This window comes from Bombina bombina, chromosome 6, assembly GCF_027579735.1.
Source record: "Bombina bombina isolate aBomBom1 chromosome 6, aBomBom1.pri, whole genome shotgun sequence".
Lineage (NCBI taxonomy): Eukaryota > Metazoa > Chordata > Amphibia > Anura > Bombinatoridae > Bombina > Bombina bombina.
The window spans coordinates 966,393,792-966,413,297 of NC_069504.1; positions in this window are offsets into that span (position 1 = coordinate 966,393,792).

The following is a 19,506-nucleotide window of genomic DNA, read 5'->3' on the forward strand; positions in this document are numbered from 1 at the left end:
ACTCCCCTGGATGTAAAGTCTGACGGCTGAGATAATCCGCCTCCCAATTGTCTACACCTGGGATATGCACGGCAGAGATTAGACAGGAGCTGGATTCCGCCCAAGCAAGTATCCAAGATACTTCTTTCATAGCTTGAGGACTGTGAGTCCCACCCTGATGATTGACATATGCCACTGTTGTGATATTGTCTGTCTGAAAATTTCGCCTCTTGGTAATTTCGCCTCTTGAAACTTCCAAACCCCTTGTGCTGTCAGAGATCCTCAAACAGCTCCCCAACCTGAAAGACTCGCATCTGTTGTGATTACAGTCCAGGTTGACCGAACAAAAGAAGCCCCTTGAACTAAACGATGGTGATCTATCCACCACATCAGAGAGTGTCGTACATTGGGACTTAAGGATATTAATTGTGATATCTTTGTATAATCCCTGCACCATTGGTTCAGCATAAAAAGCTGTAGAGGTCTCATGTGAAAACGAGCAAAGGGGATCGCGTCTGATGCTGCAGTCATGAGACCTAAAACTTCCATGCACATAGCCACTGAAGGGAATGACTGAGACTGAAGATGCCGGCAGGCTGCAACCAATTTTAAACGTCTCTTGTCTGTTAGAAACAGAGTCATGGACACTGAATTTATCTGGAAGCCTAAAAAGGTGACCCTTGTCTGAGGAATCAAGAAACTTTTTGGTAAATTGATCCTCCAACCATGTTTCCAAAGAAACAACACTAGTTGATTCATATGAGATTCTGCAGAACGTTAAGACTGAGCTAGTACCAAGATATCGTCCAAATAAGGAAACACCACAATACCCTGTTCTCTGATTACAGAGACTAGGGCACCTAGAACCTTTGAAAAGATTCTTGGAGCGGTTGATAGGCCAAATGGAAGAGCAACAAATTGGTAATGCTTGTCTAGAAAAGAGAATCTCAGAAACTGATAATGTTCTGGATGAATCGGAATATGAAGGTATGCATCCTGCAAGTCTATTGTGGACATACAATTTCCTCACTGAACAAAAGGCAGAATAGTCCTTATAGTATCCATCTTGAAAGTTGATACTCTTACATAACGATTCAAAATTTTCAGATCCAGAACTGGTCTGAATAAATTTTCCTTCTTTGGGACAATGAATAAATTTGAATAAAAACCCAAACCTTGTTCCTGAAAAGGAACTGGCATGATTACCCCTGAAGACTCCAGGTCTGAAACACACTTCAGGAAAGCCTGAGCTTTTACTGGATTTGCTGGGATACGTGAGAGAAAAAATCTTCTCACAGGAGGTCTTACTCTGAAACCAATTCGATACCCTTGAGAGACAATACTCTGAATCCATTGATTTTGGATAGAATTTATCCAAATATCCTTGAAAAATCTTAATCTGCCCCCTACCAGCTGAGCTGGAATGAGGGCCGCACCTTCATGTGGACTTAGGGGCTGACTTTGGTTTCTTAAATGGCTTGGATATATTCCAATTTGAGGAAGGCTTCCAATTGGAAACATTCCTTGGGGGAAGGATTACGTTTTTGTTCCTTATTTTGACAAAAGGAATGAAAACGGTTAGAAGCCTTAGATTTACCCTTAGGTTTTTTATCCTGAGGCAGAAAAACTCCCTTTCCCCCAGTGACAGTTGAAATAATAGAATCCAACTGAGAACCAAATAAATTATTACCTTGGAAAGAATGAGATCGTAATCTAGATTTAGATGTCATCTAAGCATTCCAAGATTTAAGCCACAAAGCTCTTCTAGCTAAAATAGCTAAAGACATGGATCTAACATCAATTTTGATAATATCAAAAATGGCATCACAAATAAAATGATTAGCATATTACAGTAAGCGAATAATGCTAGATATGTCAGAATCCAATTCTTATTGCACTAAATTCTCCAACCAGAAAGTTGATGCAGCTGCAACATCAGCCAAAGAAATTGCAGGTCTGAGAAGATGACCTGAATATAAATAGGCCTTCCTTAGATAAGATTCAAGCTTCCTATCTAAAGGATCCTTAAAGGAAGTACTATCCTGCATAGGAATAGTGGTACGTTTAGCAAGAGTAGAAATAGCCCCATCAACTTTGGGGATTTTTCCCCAAAACTCTATAGAATGTGCTGGTAATGGATACAATTTTTTAAACCTTGAAGAAGGAATAAAATAAGTACCTGGCTTATTCCATTCCTTAAAAATCATATCAGAAATAGCCTCATGAATAGGAAAAACCCCTGGAGAAAGCACAGGAAGTTTAAAAACAGCATTTAAATGTTTATTAGACTGAACGTCAAGAGGACTGGTTACCTCAATATCCAAAGTAATTAACACTTCTTTTAATAAAGAACGCATATACTCTATTTTAAATAAATAAGTAGATTTGTTAGTGTCAATGTCTGAGGAAGGATCTTCTGTATCAGATAGATCCTCATAAGAAGAGGATAAATTATTATGTTTTTGGTCATTTGAAATTTCATCAACTGAATGAGAAGTTTTAAAAGAACTTTTACGTTTATTAGAAGGTGGAAATACAGACAAAGCCTTCTGGATAGAATCAGAAACAAATTCTTTAAAATTCATAGGTATGTCATGTATATTAGAAGTTGAAGGAACTGCAACTGGCAATATACTATTACTGATGGACACACTATCTGCATGTAAAAGTTTATCATGACAACTATTACAAATGACATTTGGCGAAATAATTTCCACAATCTTACAATAAATGCACTTAGCTTTGGTAGAACCGATGTCAGGCAGCAATGTTCCAGCAGAAACTTCTGAGGCAGGATCAGATTGAGACATCTTGCAAAATGTAAAAGAATAAACAACATATAAAGCAAAATTATTAATTTCCTTATGTGACAGTTTCAGGAATGGGAAAAAATGCAAATAGCATAGCCCTCTGATAGAGAAAAAGGCAAGAGGCAAACATCAATGGGGTATTGAAATAATGAAAATGTTTGCCACCAAGTATGACGCACAACATAACTGAAAACTTTTTTTGGCGCCAATAATAACCGGAAATGACGCAACCGTGTGTAAGGCTTCGGCGTCAACTATGATGCCGGAAATGATGCCGGAAATGACGAAGTTGCGTCATAGACGTATTTTTCGCACCAAAAAAATTCTCGCGCCAAGAATGACGCAATAAAGTTTAGCATTTGACGCACCCGCGGGCCTAATACCGCCCGCAATTTGCAAGAAGTAGTCAATTGAAAAAAAGACTAAACCTCAGGTAAGAAAAAAAATTCTTAAACAAATGTTTATATTCCCCAAATATGAACCTGACAGTCTGCACAAGGAAATACATGAACCTGACTCATGGCAAATATAAGTACAATACATATATTTAGAACTTTATATAAATGCATAAAGTGCCAAACCATAGCTGAGGTGTCTTAAGTAATAAAAAAGATACTTACCAAAAGACACCCATCTACATACAGCAGATAGCCAAACCAGTACTAAAACAGTTATCAGTAGAGGTAATGATAAATTGAGAGTATATCGTCGATCTGAAAAGGGAGGTAGGAGATGAATCTCTACGACCGATAACAGAGAACCTATGAAATAGACCCCCGTTAGGGAAATCATCGTATTCAATAAGTGATACTCCCTTCACGTCCCTCTGACATTCGCTGTACTCTGAGAGGAATCGGGCTTCAACAATGCTGAGAAGCGCATATCAACGTAGAAATCTTAGCACAAACTTACTTCACCACCTCCATAGGAGGCAAAGTTTCTAAAAACTGAATTGTATTTATAGGCATTTTGAGGTTTGGGAAATTTTGCCCCTCCTGGTAGGATTGTATATCCCATACGTCACTAGCTCATGGACTCTTGCCAATTACATGAAAGAAATGCTTCCAGTAAAAATTGCCACTGTTTTAGTGTTAACATTTTTCTCTGCATTGCATGTGAAGCATATCTAGATATTGTCAGAGCACCAGCATTTTAAAAACTGCAGCTGCTCAGAGCACCAGGGTGGCTTGTATCATGTCAGCAATTAACAAATTGAGTCATTATCAGATGGTACAAGCACCTTAGGCTCTCTGAGCAAGTGCTGTATTTAAAATGCTGGTGCACGGTGCATACTTAAATACACTTATTGAAACAGCTATAGCTTTTATTAGAATCATTTTTGATAATACTTGTATATTACAAAATGCGTCTATTCAAAACTTAAATATTTCTTTGTGGATTTCAATTTTGGCTGGAATGTCCCGATAAGGCAGTTGTTGAAAATAAGCACATAAGAAATTAATTTATATATGAAGTTCATTTTAAGTGTGATGCACAAAGTGTAAAAGCCATAGTGTTCAACATTCTAATCGGATAACAGGATGAAGAAATACAGTAACAGCTACCTCATGACATGAACAACTATATATTTGCTTAATTGTTCTTGTGGCCTTTTCTATGTCAGAGAAATGGTGATAAATTAGAGCAACCAGCGGTTTTACATAGTCACTTCATTAAGAAGAAAATAATGTTACAGAGCAGTGTTTCATTCTACATGTTCACGTACCTACCCTAAGATATAGGGACCAATCAGAAGCGTAACTAGAAACCACAGGGCCCAGGCGCAAGAATCTAAGCCCCCCCCCAAAAAAAACAAAAAAAGTGAATTTGATACATATCTTTAAAAAAAAAAAAAATTAACACAGAAAAAAAAATGTGAATCAGATTACATGTCTGCAAAAGGAGGTACCCTGTGCCCATAGTCTGTGAGATGGACAGACCCCTATAACTGTATATAGTGACACTGCTTAACCCACCAGTACTGTATATAGTGAGTCAGTGACACAGTCTGTAATCTGCCGGTGAGATGTCTGGCCTGACCCTACCTGCCCCAGGACTTTATAAAGTGACCACAGTAGTCTGTGACATAGTCCACCCCCCATACTGTATATAGTGGTACTGTATAGTGACACTGTTTACCCCCTCCCCCCATGCTGTAGTAACAAGGTCTGTAATTTGCTGGTTCCACAAACATACACACACACACATATACATGCATAAATACATACACACACATAAACACCAATGGTTAAAAGAGAAAGACTAACCCCTGTAGTCAGAGACACTAGTGAAGCATCTTGTCACACTCACATGATATCAGTGCAGGCAGTGGCAGATCAACATTTTTTATTAAAAAAAAACAATTTTTTTAAGCTGGGCCCCCACCCTTGGGGGCCCAGTCACAATTGTGACCTGTGCACCCCCTGTAGTTTCGCTCATAGGACCAATGATATAAACCTCACAATTTCAGACGTGTTTTTTTCTTGATGACCTTCGCAGGGGCTGCCCTGGAGGAATTATCGTAAAAAAATCAGTCCCTAAAAGTGGTGAAAAGTCTCCTTTTGAAAGCAATGGAGCTCGCTGGTAAAGGAAACTGCACCGGGAAGCAAAGTTAGCAATGAGCAGGGGGCACACTTTAAAAATTAAATTGTGCAGCCAATATCAATCATATTATGCTGCTTTCTGCGTATAGAATCTTACAATCAACCGTATTTTCGAATGTCTATTAGGGTTATAAGTATTGTGAGTGTTTTGAGAAATGATCGCCACCTTTAAGTTGGTGAAAAAAAACTGTGAGCTCTGCAGTGCGAAAATCTTTACAGAATTATGCTGGGATTAGATAGACAATTTCATATACGCCAATGGAACGCCCATGTTCAGCCCATTTTACAAAAGAACAACAATTACGCTTTGTATTTTGTACTTTTAAGTACAAATTTCTTGCTTATTTTGCACATACAGCGTACTTGAATTATGATTTGCACTGTACATAATTAATACAATTTATTACTGTGTAATTTACATACCAATTTTACATTTTTGATAAAATACGATATTTGATGAACAATTTTGCTACAATTTTGATACACCGTAACAATAAAATTTTCCCTGCATATTTTTGTGTGAATGGTTCAATTATTCATTTTGTATGATGTTTATACTACAAATTGATGGGCATTCTTTAATAATCTCGCCAGCCCAGAGAGCTTTAGGCCTAGATTTAGAGTTCGGCGGTAGCCGTCAAAACCAGCGTTAGAGGCTCCTAACGCTGGTTTTGGCCGCCCGCTGGTATTTGGAGTCAGTGATTAAAGGGTCTAACGCTCACTTTGCAGCCGCGACTTTTCCATACCGCAGATCCCCCTACGCCATTTGCGTAGCCTATCTTTTCAATGGGATCTTTCTAACGCCGGTATTTAGAGTCGTTTCTGCAGTGAGCGTTAGAGCTCTAACGACAAGATTCCAGCCGCCTGAAAATAGCAGGAGTTAAGAGCTTTCTGGCTAACGCCGGTTCATAAAGCTCTTAACTACTGTACCCTAAAGTACACTAACACCCATAAACTACCTATGTACCCCTAAACCGAGCTCCCCCCACATCGCCGCCACTCGATTTAAAATTTTAACCCCTAATCTGCCGACCGCCACCTACGTTATACTTATGTACCCCTAATCTGCTGCCCCTAACACCGCCGACCCCTGTATTACATTTATTAACCCCTAACCTGCCCCCCACAACATCGCCGCCAGCTACTTAAAATAATTAACCCCTAATCTTCCGACTGCAAAGCGCCGCCACCTACGTTATCCCTATGTACCCCTAATCTGCTGCCCCTAACACCGCCGACCCCTATATTATAATTATTAACCCCTAATCTGCCCCCCACAACGTCGCCGACACCTGCCTACACTTATTAACCCCTAATCTGCCGAGCGGACCTGAGCGCTACAATAATAAAGTTATTAACCCCTAATCCGTCTCACTAACCCTATCATAAATAGTATTAACCCCTAATCTGCCCTCCCTAACATCGCCGACACCTACCTTCAATTATTAACCCCTAATCTTCCGATCGGAGCTCACCGCTATTCTAATAAATGTATTAACCCCTAAAGCTAAGTCTAACCCTAACACTAACACCCCCCTAACTTAAATATAATTTACATCTAACGAAATAAATTAACTCTTATTAAATAAATTAATCCTATTTAAAGCTAAATACTTACCTGTAAAATAAACCCTAATATAGCTACAATATAAATTATAATTATATTATAGCTATTTTAGGATTAATATTTATTTTACAGGCAACTTGGTATTTATTTTAACTAGGTACAATAGCTATTAAATAGTTAAGAACTATTTAATAGTTACCTAGTTAAAATAATAACAAATTTACCTGTAAAATAAATCCTAACCTAAGATATAATTAAACCTAACACTACCCTATCAATAAAATAATTAAATAAACTACCTACAATTACCTACAATTAACCTAACACTACACTATCAATAAATTAAATAAACACAATTGCTACAAATAAATACAATTAAATAAACTAGCTAAAGTACAAAAAATAAAAAAGAACTAAGTTACAGAAAATAAAAAAATATTTACAAACATAAGAAAAATATTACAACAATTTTAAACTAATTACACCTACTCTAAGCCCCCTAATAAAATAACAAAGCCCCCCAAAATAATAAATTCCCTACCCTATTCTAAATTAAAAAAGTTACAAGCTCTTTTACCTTACCAGCCCTGAACAGGGCCCTTTGCGGGGCATGCCCCAAGAAGTTCAGCTCTTTTGCCTGTAAAAAAAAACATACAATACCCCCCCCCAACATTACAACCCACCACCCACATACCCCTAATCTAACCCAAACCCCCCTTAAATAAACCTAACACTAATCCCCTGAAGATCTTCCTACCTTGTCTTCACCATCCAGGTATCACCGATCGGTCCTGGCTCCGATATCTTCATCCAACCCAAGCGGGGGCTAGACATCCACTGAAGAAGTCCAGAAGAGGGTCCAAAGTCTTCCTCCTATCCGGCAAGAAGAGGACATCCGGACCGGCAAACATCTTCTCCAAGCGGCATCTTCGATCTTCTTCCATCCGGTGCGGAGCGGGTCCATCTTGAAGCAGGCGACGCGGATCCATCCTCTTCTTCCGATGTCTCCCGACGAATGACGGTTCCTTTAAGGGACGTCATCCAAGATGGCGTCCCTCGAATTCCGATTGGCTGATAGGATTCTATCAGCCAATCGGAATTAAGGTAGGAATTTTCTGATTGGCTGATGGAATCAGCCAATCAGAATCTAGTTCAATCCGATTGGCCGATCCAATCAGCCAATCAGATTGAGCTCGCATTCTATTGGCTGATCGGAACAGCCAATAGAATGCGAGCTCAATCTGATTGGCTGATTGGATCAGCCAATCGGATTGAACTTGATTCTGATTGGCTGATTCCATCAGCCAATCAGAAAATTCCTACCTTAATTCCGATTGGCTGATAGAATCCTATCAGCCAATCGGAATTCGAGGGACGCCATCTTGGATGACGTCCCTTAAAGGAACCGTCATTCGTCGGGAGACATCGGAAGAAGAGGATGGATCCGCGTCGCCTGCTTCAAGATGGACCCGCTCCGCACCGGATGGAAGAAGATCGAAGATGCCGCTTGGAGAAGATGTTTGCCGGTCCGGATGTCCTCTTCTTGCCGGATAGGAGGAAGACTTTGGACCCTCTTCTGGACTTCTTCAGTGGATGTCTAGCCCCCGCTTGGGTTGGATGAAGATATCGGAGCCAGGACCGATCGGTGATACCTGGATGGTGAAGACAAGGTAGGAAGATCTTCAGGGGATTAGTGTTAGGTTTATTTAAGGGGGGTTTGGGTTAGATTAGGGGTATGTGGGTGGTGGGTTGTAATGTTGGGGGGGGTATTGTATGTTTTTTTTTACAGGCAAAAGAGCTGAACTTCTTGGGGCATGCCCCGCAAAGGGCCCTGTTCAGGGCTGGTAAGGTAAAAGAGCTTGTAACTTTTTTAATTTAGAATAGGGTAGGGAATTTATTATTTTGGGGGGCTTTGTTATTTTATTAGGGGGCTTAGAGTAGGTGTAATTAGTTTAAAATTGTTGTAATATTTTTCTTATGTTTGTAAATATTTTTTTATTTTCTGTAACTTAGTTCTTTTTTATTTTTTGTACTTTAGCTAGTTTATTTAATTGTATTTATTTGTAGCAATTGTGTTTATTTAATTTATTGATAGTGTAGTGTTAGGTTAATTGTAGGTAATTGTAGGTAGTTTATTTAATTATTTTATTGATAGGGTAGTGTTAGGTTTAATTATATCTTAGGTTAGGATTTATTTTACAGGTAAATTTGTTATTATTTTAACTAGGTAACTATTAAATAGTTCTTAACTATTTAATAGCTATTGTACCTAGTTAAAATAAATACCAAGTTGCCTGTAAAATAAATATTAATCCTAAAATAGCTATAATATAATTATAATTTATATTGTAGCTATATTAGGGTTTATTTTACAGGTAAGTATTTAGCTTTAAATAGGATTAATTTATTTAATAAGAGTTAATTTATTTCGTTAGATGTAAATTATATTTAAGTTAGGGGGGTGTTAGTGTTAGGGTTAGACTTAGCTTTAGGGGTTAATACATTTATTAGAATAGCGGTGAGCTCCGATCGGAAGATTAGGGGTTAATAATTGAAGGTAGGTGTCGGCGATGTTAGGGAGGGCAGATTAGGGGTTAATACTATTTATGATAGGGTTAGTGAGACGGATTAGGGGTTAATAACTTTATTATTGTAGCGCTCAGGTCCGCTCGGCAGATTAGGGGTTAATAAGTGTAGGCAGGTGTCGGCGACGTTGTGGGGGGCAGATTAGGGGTTAATAAATATAATATAGGGGTCGGCGATGTTAGGGCAGCAGATTAGGGGTACATAGGGATAACGTAGGTTGCGGCGGTTTACGGAGCGGCAGATTAGGGGTTAAAAGTGTAATGCAGGGGTCAGCGATAGTGGGGGCGGCAGATTAGGGGTTAATAAGTGTAAGGCTAGGGGTGTTTAGACTCGGGGTACATGTTAGAGTGTTAGGTGTAGACGTAGGAAGTGTTTCCCCATAGGAAACAATGGGGCTGCGTTAGGAGCTGAACGCTGCTTTTTTGCAGGTGTTAGGTTTTTTTTCAGCTCAAACAGCCCCATTGTTTCCTATGGGGGAATCGTGCACGAGCACGTTTTTGATGCCGGCCGCGTCCGTAAGCAACTCTGGTATCGAGAGTTGCATTTGCGGTAAAAATGCTCTACGCTCCTTTTTTGGAGCCTAACGCAGCATTTGTTTGAACTCTCGATACCAGAGTTAATTTTATGGTGCGGCCAGAAAAAAGCCTGCGGAGCGTTAACAGCCCTTTTACCGCCGAACTCTAAATCTAGGCCTTAGATAATTAAGCCTATAGTGGTGACTAGGGCATCTATTTATCAAGCCGTCAACCGCAAATACGCTGGAATTCCACAGCGTATTTGTGGCGAGCCTGATTCGCCTTAGTTATCAAACCCTACAAACCGGCAAAAGTAGAAATTTATGACATAACATACTATCCGCCGGACTCAGTCCGACACAGATCGATGCTTACGTGATTACAGATGTTCCAAACGCAAGTTCGGCACAATCTGACTACTTTTGGAAGTTATCAAATTTCTACCAGGTACGTTTGCCACTATTCCGGCCCTGCGTACCCGGTTTTCAATCCGCCGCCCTGGAGGCGGCAGATGCCATAGGAATCAATGGGAGTCGGAAAGCAGCAAAAGCTTATTTTTGCTGCTGCCCGATATCCCATTGATTCCTATGGGAATGTTTACACCTAATACCCTAACATGTACCCAAGTCTAAACACCCCTAATCTGCCGCCCCCTAAACCGCCGCCACCTACATTATACTTATTAACCCCTAAACCGCTGCTCTCGGACCCTACTGCAACTAAATAAAGTGTTTAACCCCTAAACCGCCGCTCCCGGACCCCGCCGCAACTAAATAAAATGTATAACCCCTAAACCGCTGCTCCCGGAGCCCACCGCCACCTATTTTATACTTATTAACCCCTAATCTGCCGCCCCCAATGTTGCCGACACTATATTAACCCCTAATCCTAAATCTAACCCTAACCCTAACACCCCCTAACTTAAATATAATTTAAATAAATCTAAATAAATATTACTATCATTAACTAAATTATTCCTATTTAAAACGAAATACTTACCTGTAAAATAAACCCTAAGATAGCTACAATATAACTAATAGTTACATTGTAGCTATCTTAGGGTTTATATTTATTTAACTTCCTAGTTAAAATAAAGACAAATTTACCTGTAAAATAAAACCTAACCTAAGTTACAATTACACCTAACACTACATTATAATTAAATAAATTAACTAAACTAAATACAATTGAAAACAATTAAAAATAATTCTCTAAAGTACAACCTCCCCACACTAAATTACAGAAAAAAATAAAATAATTACAAGATGTTTAAACTAATTACACCTAATCTAATCCCCCTAACAAAATAAAAAAAGCCCTACCCTACACTAAATTACAAATAGCCCTTAAAAGAGCTTTTTGCGGGGCATTGCCCCAAAGTAATCAGCTCTTTTACCTGTAAAAAAAGAAATACAACCCCCCCAACATTAAAACCCACCACACAACCAACCCTACTCTAAAACTCACCCAATCCCCCCTTTAAAAAACCTAACACTAACCCCTTGAAGATCACCCTACCTTGAGAAGTCTTCACCCAACCGGGCCAAAGTCCTCCACAAAGCCGGCAGAAGTGGTCCTCCAGATGGACAGAAGTGGTCCTCCAGATGGACAGAAGTCTTCATCCAGGCGGCATCTTCTATCTTCATCCATCCGGCACGGCTCCATCTTCAAGGCATCCGACGCGGAGCATCCTCTTCCATCGACGTCTTCTTCCCGAATGAGTGTTCTTTTAAATGAAGTCATCCAAGATGGTGTCCCTTAGATTCCGATTGGCTGATAGAATTCTATCAGCCAATCGGAATTAAAGTAGAAAAAAATCCTATTGGCTGATGCAATCAGCCAATAGGATTGAAGTTCAATCCTATTGGCTGATCCAATCAGCCAATAGGATTGAGCTTGCATTCTATTGGCTGATTGGAACAGCCAATAGAATGCAAGCTTAATCCTATTGGCTGATTGCATCAGCCAATAAGATTTTCCTACCTTAATTCCAATTGGCTGATAGAATTCTATCAGCCAATCGGAATCTAAGGGACGCCATCTTGGATGACGTCATTTAAAAGAACATTCATTCAGGAAGAAGACGTCGATGGAAGAGGATGCTCCGCGTCGGATGTCTTGAAGATGGAGGCGCTCCGCGCCGGATGGATGAAGATAGAAGATGCCGTCTGGATGAAGACTTCTGTCCATCTGGAGGACCACTTCTGCCCGTCTGGAGGACCACTTCTGCCGGCTTCGTGGAGGATTTCGGCCCGGTTGGGTGAAGACTTCTCAAGGTAGGATGATCTTCAAGGGGTTAGTGTTAGTTTTTTTTAATGGGGGGTAGGGTGGGTTTGAGAGTAGGGTTGGTTGTGTGGGTGGTGGGTTTTAATGTTGGGGGGGTTGTATTTCTTTTTTTACAGGTAAAAGAGCTGATTACTTTGGGGCAGTGCCCCGCAAAAGGCCCTTTTAAGGGCTATTTGTAATTTAGTGTAGGGTAGGACATTTTATTATGGGGGCTTTTTTATTTTGTTAGGGGGATTAGATTAGGTGTAATTAGTTTAAACATCTTGTAATTATTTTATTATTTTCTGTAATTTAGCGTTTGTTTGTTTTTTTACTTTAGAGAATTATTTTTAATTGTATTTAATTGTATTTAGTTTAGGGAATTTATTTAATTATAGTGTAGTGTTAGATGTAATTGTAACTTAGGTTAGGTTTTATTTTACAGGTATATTTGTATTTATTTTAACTAGGTAGTTATTAAATAGTTAATAATTATTTAATAACTATTGTACCTAGTTAAAATAAATACAAACTTGCCTGTAAAATAAAAATAAACCCTAAGATAGCTACAATGTAACTATTAGTTATATTGTAGCTAGCTTATGGTTTATTTTACAGGTAAGTATTTAGTTTTAAATAGGAATAATTTATTTAATGATAGTAATATTTATTTAGATTTATTTAAATTATATTTAAGTTAAGGGTTGTTAGGGGTTAGGGTTAGGGTTAGACTTAGGTTTAGGGGTTAATAAATGTAATATAGTGTCGGCAACGTTGGGGGCGGCAGATTAGGGGTTAGTAAATGTAGGTAGGTGGTGGCGGTGTTAGGGGGGCAGATTAGGGGTTAATAAGTATAATGTAGGTGGCGGCGGTGTAGGGGGCGAAAGATTAGGGGTTAATAAGAATAATGTAGGTGGCGGTGGGCTCCGGGAGCGGTGGTTTAGGGGTTAATAACTGTATTTAGTTGCGGCGGGGTCCGGGAGCGGTGGTTTAGGGGTTAAACACTTTATTTAGTTGCGGCGGGGTCCGGGAGTGGCGGTTTAGGGGTTAATACATTTATTAGAGTTGTGGCAGGGTCCGGGAGCGGCGGTATAGGGGGTAAACAGTATAGTCTAGTGTGGGTGTTTAGTGACAGGGTACCAAGAAAGCTTAAAAAAAAAGCCGAAGAGCAGCAAAATCGATGACTGTTAGTTAACAACAGTCCGCTGCTCATTGCACCGTACTTGGTGCGTGGCTTTTTGACAGCTTTTTTGATAATTATGGAGAGCGTATTCAGGTCTGCGGCAGCGATGTTAGGCGATCTTAGGCGAGCGCATTGGTGCCGGAGAATGCAATAAAGTCAACGCTTTGATAAATAGATGCCTAGGTGTGTATTTTACTTCAACTGGAAGTAGGGTGGATCTATAAACTGAACACTGGTATCTAAGGTACTAAACCCATTCACTGCTAAGCCTGTGCTAAGCCATTTTTTACCTTGTTTTGCGAATTACATTTTAACACTTTTCTAGGTGATTACAAGTGAAGCGCTAATTAACATTTAGCCACCAATCAGCAAGTGCTAATCGAAGCTGTTTAAATTGGGCAACAGCATATTGACCGGAGTGTCCAGAGCTATCCCGGTAACTCTGTTACACGCCAGGGGTGGCAGTTTGGGGACAGTTAACATTTGAATCTTTGTTGTAAAAACTACTAAGGCTTAACTTATAATAACCGATGCCAAAATAAGGCATCTTCTAAGATTTACTCTATAAGTCAGTACATAAGTAAAACAGCTATTTGTTTAAACCTGCTTCAAGACGCACAATACGCTATCCCAGCACCTAGTATTTAAAGCAGTCTGTGTGTAACTCACAATTTAGTTAACTCTATAAAGTGTGTTGCATTTGAATAATATATTGACCTCTGTGGTCTGGGGTATCCCGGTAACTCAGCTACACGCCAGAGGTGGCTGCCGGGTGTATATGTTACACAGGTTTAATTTCCAATAACGCCTGCCAAAATAAGGCATTACTAAGACCGGCTGTATAAGGCAATAAATAAAACCAATATACATTTGAAACAGCCAGTTACAAGACGCATAATTTGCAATTCTAATACTAAGTACTTAAAGATGTGAAACAAAGCCCACACACAGCAAGTTATCACAAGCTCTGCAAGTTAAATTTAAATTTCCTCAGAGGTTCATAAGCTCTGTATGTCAAAATAAGGCATTACTAAGATCTGCTCACCCAATAGTATATTTAAAATATGCATGTTACAAGACGTTAAAATCTGAAATTCTTGCACAAAATATTTAAAGAAGGACAAAAGGTTCACAAGCCTTGTAATCCTAAATAAGGTGTAATCCAGAATTTGTTTGCAAATTGGAAGTAATTACAGTGTTTATTCAAACAAACTCTGCTATTAAATACAAAGGCGCTAATTGAGACATAAGATCTGTAGTCAAACTCCGTTTATGATCATTATTTCAAATCTAGCGACCACAAATTCAACTTCAAGCATTTTACATCTATAAAGTGGTATTTAGATTCTCTCTGTAAACTAGTGTGCAATATAACAGATGTAATTGCAACACATTTACAACCATATGTTTTAATACATTACAAATCATAACGCAAGGCAACAAATAGCAAACATAAGCCTTATCTCCTTTTATTCAAAGTGAAATTGACGTGTAATTTAGGGCACTTTCAGCATTATATGCCCTAACAAGACGTAATACAGACTCAAGTGCAACCAATGGCAACAATATCTTTATCTCTTTGATATAAAGCGCACAGTTATCTAGTGTGACATCAGTGTACAGATAGAAGACAATAAATAATATATATCTTGTTACATTCTCTGATAGCCTGAAGTCCAATATACAAAACCTAAATCAGGCATGATTCGAGGGTCTGGAATGAGTTAATCTGTCAATAATCACGTGAGCTTTCCCACATATAGAACTATTAATCAGATATTGGATTATTCCAACTGTAGACTTATAAAGTTCTCAATACACAATCAGTATATGAACCTATTTTGATACATCCCAATCTACCCCTAGTACAGGACACCATAAATGGTGATATATACCAAGATATAATTTACTAAATATTATGGGATAGTATATAGTACTACAACCTCATATCCGTCTGATTGTACTGACTACAGAAAATAATATTATTGTCCAAAAACAACCTTGACATCCACTTATTAAAAAAAAACCCTTGTACCAGCACTTTTGCCCCCAATAAAATATAAACAACTTCCTATATTAGTGTGGACCCCCCTGAGGCGCCCTCTATATTGGTATAACCAGGTTACCAAACCGACTATTAGCCAACATTCACAACCTAGTTCCTATGTGTTTTTAAAGTACACATACACACACATTGATTTTATACAACTATTGTTGAAATAAAAGTTATGTTTTAAGTGAATTCATTTGAATAGAAACTTTTTGGTCCTGAATGTGAGTTTATTATTCACTCAAATCAGGGACGGGAGTGCTTCCCAAGTGCACTCTTTTCAGTCTTGATCCCTTTTCTTGGGCTCCAGACTTAATCCAAAAGTTGTTCCTGTGCACAAGCACCCCAGCTCATAAAAGAAATACTTACACACTTGTATATATGCGTGTATGTATGTATAAGTGTATGTATATATATATATATATATATATATATATATATATATATATTACATTAATCCAATTGAGCAACCCTGTATCAATAGTATTGTAGTGCTAGTGCCATCCCTTCTTTTCTCAAGTGCTACCCAGGTTCTGAACCAATAAAGGTTCGGCTCCTAAGCTTACACTCCTGTTTTTTTAAATAAAGATGCCAAGAGAACAAAGAAAAATTGATAATAGGAGTAAATTAGAAAGTTGCTTAAAATTGCATGCTCTGTCTGAATCATAAAGAAAAAATAATTGGGTTTCACATCACTTTAATTGCGCTTGTTGGGTTGCACTCGTATTATAAGTTGAAATTAAACTGTTATGCGCTAACCCAACAAGCACAAAAAGCCAAACTTAAAATATTGCATGAATGTTTACGTATTCCCCCATAGAAGTCAACGGAGAAAAAAAACACCCAATTGAAAATATGATTTCACATTCTTATGTTCTGCACATAACATTATATGATCTATTTATTCATAAATTATTATATTTCTACATATATCTGATGGTATTTTGGTACAATATATACACATGATTATATATAGGTATAGATATATAAAGATATATATAGAAATATCTATTTAGAAATACTTAGAACATATTCTGCTATGTATGGAACATTGAATATATATATCTCTCTTTGTATGCAAATTATTATGACCCTGGAGAAGTCTCCCTATGGGTGATGGGGGAAACCAGACGTGGACTCCTTGCCCAGTGTGCTTAGAGGAATGTGGCTGCACCTCACTGAAGAGGCCCATAGGAGGCCGAAACGATCGTCTGGGGTTGTCATGTTCCTTGTTCAGAGGAGAATTGCCTGGTATTTCGGGGCTGGACTGACCTTACTTGGCAGGATCAGACTGATATACTTCAGGAAAGTTTTCTTCTGTGAAAAGCACACTGGTCTAAAAGAGGCTGCTTCCGGGTGGTAAATCGCCATAGAACAAGCCACTGAGCTGTTGTTCGTTCCTGGTAGAGCGCTTCTCTCTTTGTATGCAAATTATTATGACCCTGGAGAAGTCTCCCTATGGGTGATGGGGGAAACCAGACGTGGACTCCTTGCCCAGTGTGCTTAGAGGAATGTGGCTGCACCTCACTGAAGAGGCCCATAGGAGGCCGAAACGATCGTCTGGGGTTGTCATGTTCCTTGTTCAGAGGAGAATTGCCTGGTATTTCGGGGCTGGACTGACCTTACTTGGCAGGATCAGACTGATATACTTCAGGAAAGTTTTCTTCTGTGAAAAGCACACTGGTCTAAAAGAGGCTGCTTCCGGGTGGTAAATTGCCATAGAACAAGCCACTGAGCTGTTGTTCGTTCCTGGTAGAGCGCTTCTCTCTTTGTATGCAATATATATATATATATATATATATATATATATACACAGTATGCATATATATGTCTGTAAATACTTATAAACACATATAAATACATATGTACACATATATAGACACATATATATGTGTATATATATATATATATATATATATATATTTATATATATATATACATAGAAATGTTTAGACATGTATATGTATGTATCTCAATGTTACAGTCCTTAGATCTCATATCTTTGAGCCATTATAACTTTTGTATGCAAATTTAAAAAAAATAGTTTTTATTAGATAGTGCTAAAATGAGTGTAACTATACTTTGTAATGTATTTTGGATGATATTTGTTTTGTGAAACAGTTAACCAGAGCTCTGAACTTGCGGTAATCATTCTAGCGTAAATCGCTATTGTGTTCAAGTGATCATGTTTTCTTTCAACTTGTAATACGAGCGGTAAGCCTGGCAAGTGGAAACCCCAGCAATAAAACCCTTATCATTCGCGCACAAACGTTTGAACTCCACTCGTAATCTGGGCCATTATATGTTGGACCAGCAGGTTTGAAATATACCAATATTACATTTATATGTCATGACACTTCAGAAGGCTGTTTCAAAAGATCTAAAAACAATTGTGTATTTTTGTTAAGATTTCAATAAATAACATTCAAAATAACTGTGTAATTTGTTTTTCTTATTTCTAAAATCAAAATCTTTTTGAACCTCTACCTTCATGTGGATGCTGCTTTGGAGACCCATTATTTCAAGCTCACCTGAAACGGAAGTTAAGAAGCAGCGGTCATAAAATCGCTGCTCCTTAACCTGTCCGCCACTTTTTAAGTGGTGAATTGAAATCATCCCAATCCGATTGGCATGATTGATAGCTCCTGCTAGTGGCCGATCGGCCACCAGTGAGCAGGATGCAGCATTGCACTAGCCTTTCACAAAAAATGCTTGTGCAATTTTGAATTTAGCGCTGTTGAACGGAAAGGATTCGCCTTAGTGAATCATATGCGATCGACATGTTATGAATCTACCCCTAATAGTCAATAAAAATGCTTTTTGATCTTTTCAGGTATTTGATAGCAAAGGCTCCAATGTATATACATATATACATATATACATTTATATCTATGTATTTATGTGCTTTATATATATATATATATATATATATATATATATAAAGATTATATATCTTTTAAAATAATACAAATTCTGTCCCTTTAAGTGTCTCATGAGCAAGAAATTTTACCCTCAGTAAAGTAAATACATCAAATATCTCAACAAATATGAGTACCTAAGGCTAATGCAATTATTTAAACAAACAGTAGAGTTGAAACAACAGGATTCAAAGGGATTCTCTGTACAGATAGGAACATTTCAATAATGGGTCCCAATGAGGGAGCCCATAGTCATAGTAAGCATTTACCCTATACCAGTTCTAACTTTGTGGGCAGGAAGCTCATCTTCTTCTCCCTTGTCAGGAAAAAAAGTTCAAGGTGAATCTGTAAACATTTGGCCTCTGTACAGGCAAGTTCTCCCCACCCATACCTATCAGCATTGAAGTGTTCAATATATCTTGATCCTCTTGGTCGCTGTTATATTCACAGAAATAGCACTGCTGTATCTCGAGACTTGGGGGGGGGGTTGATATGTAAGCAGCCCCCACCAGGTTCAACAATCTTGTCTAGGGCACTGATAGAGTCAGCCCAACAATATTCATATCCACATGTTCAGTACCAGAATCTATAACAAAATTTGAAAGTCTCAAGATAGGATGAGCGAGCCATCAATCATAAGACAACTGGGGGATTAAATCAATCACATCAGCAGGCACCAGAGTTCCGACCACTTATTACCCCTCTAATGCATCTACATTCTGTAATGGCCAAATTCTCTTTTGGAATAGGGGCAGACGGGATGCTTGAACAAGCAATAATACCCATATAAGCAAGACTTAGTTACATGAATACACAACAAGCTACAGAAATCTCTTTTCAAGGGACCTACAGGGTTCAGCATAACGATTTTGGGTAGATAATTAAATAAGGGTAAGTTGTAGTATTTTAGGAATTGATGACCAATGTTTCAGTTATTTACACAGGATGTTAAATAAAAATTAGGACTAGTTGTTTATTTTGAATATGTTAACTTGAGAACTTTTTTCATAATCACATCTACCATGATTTT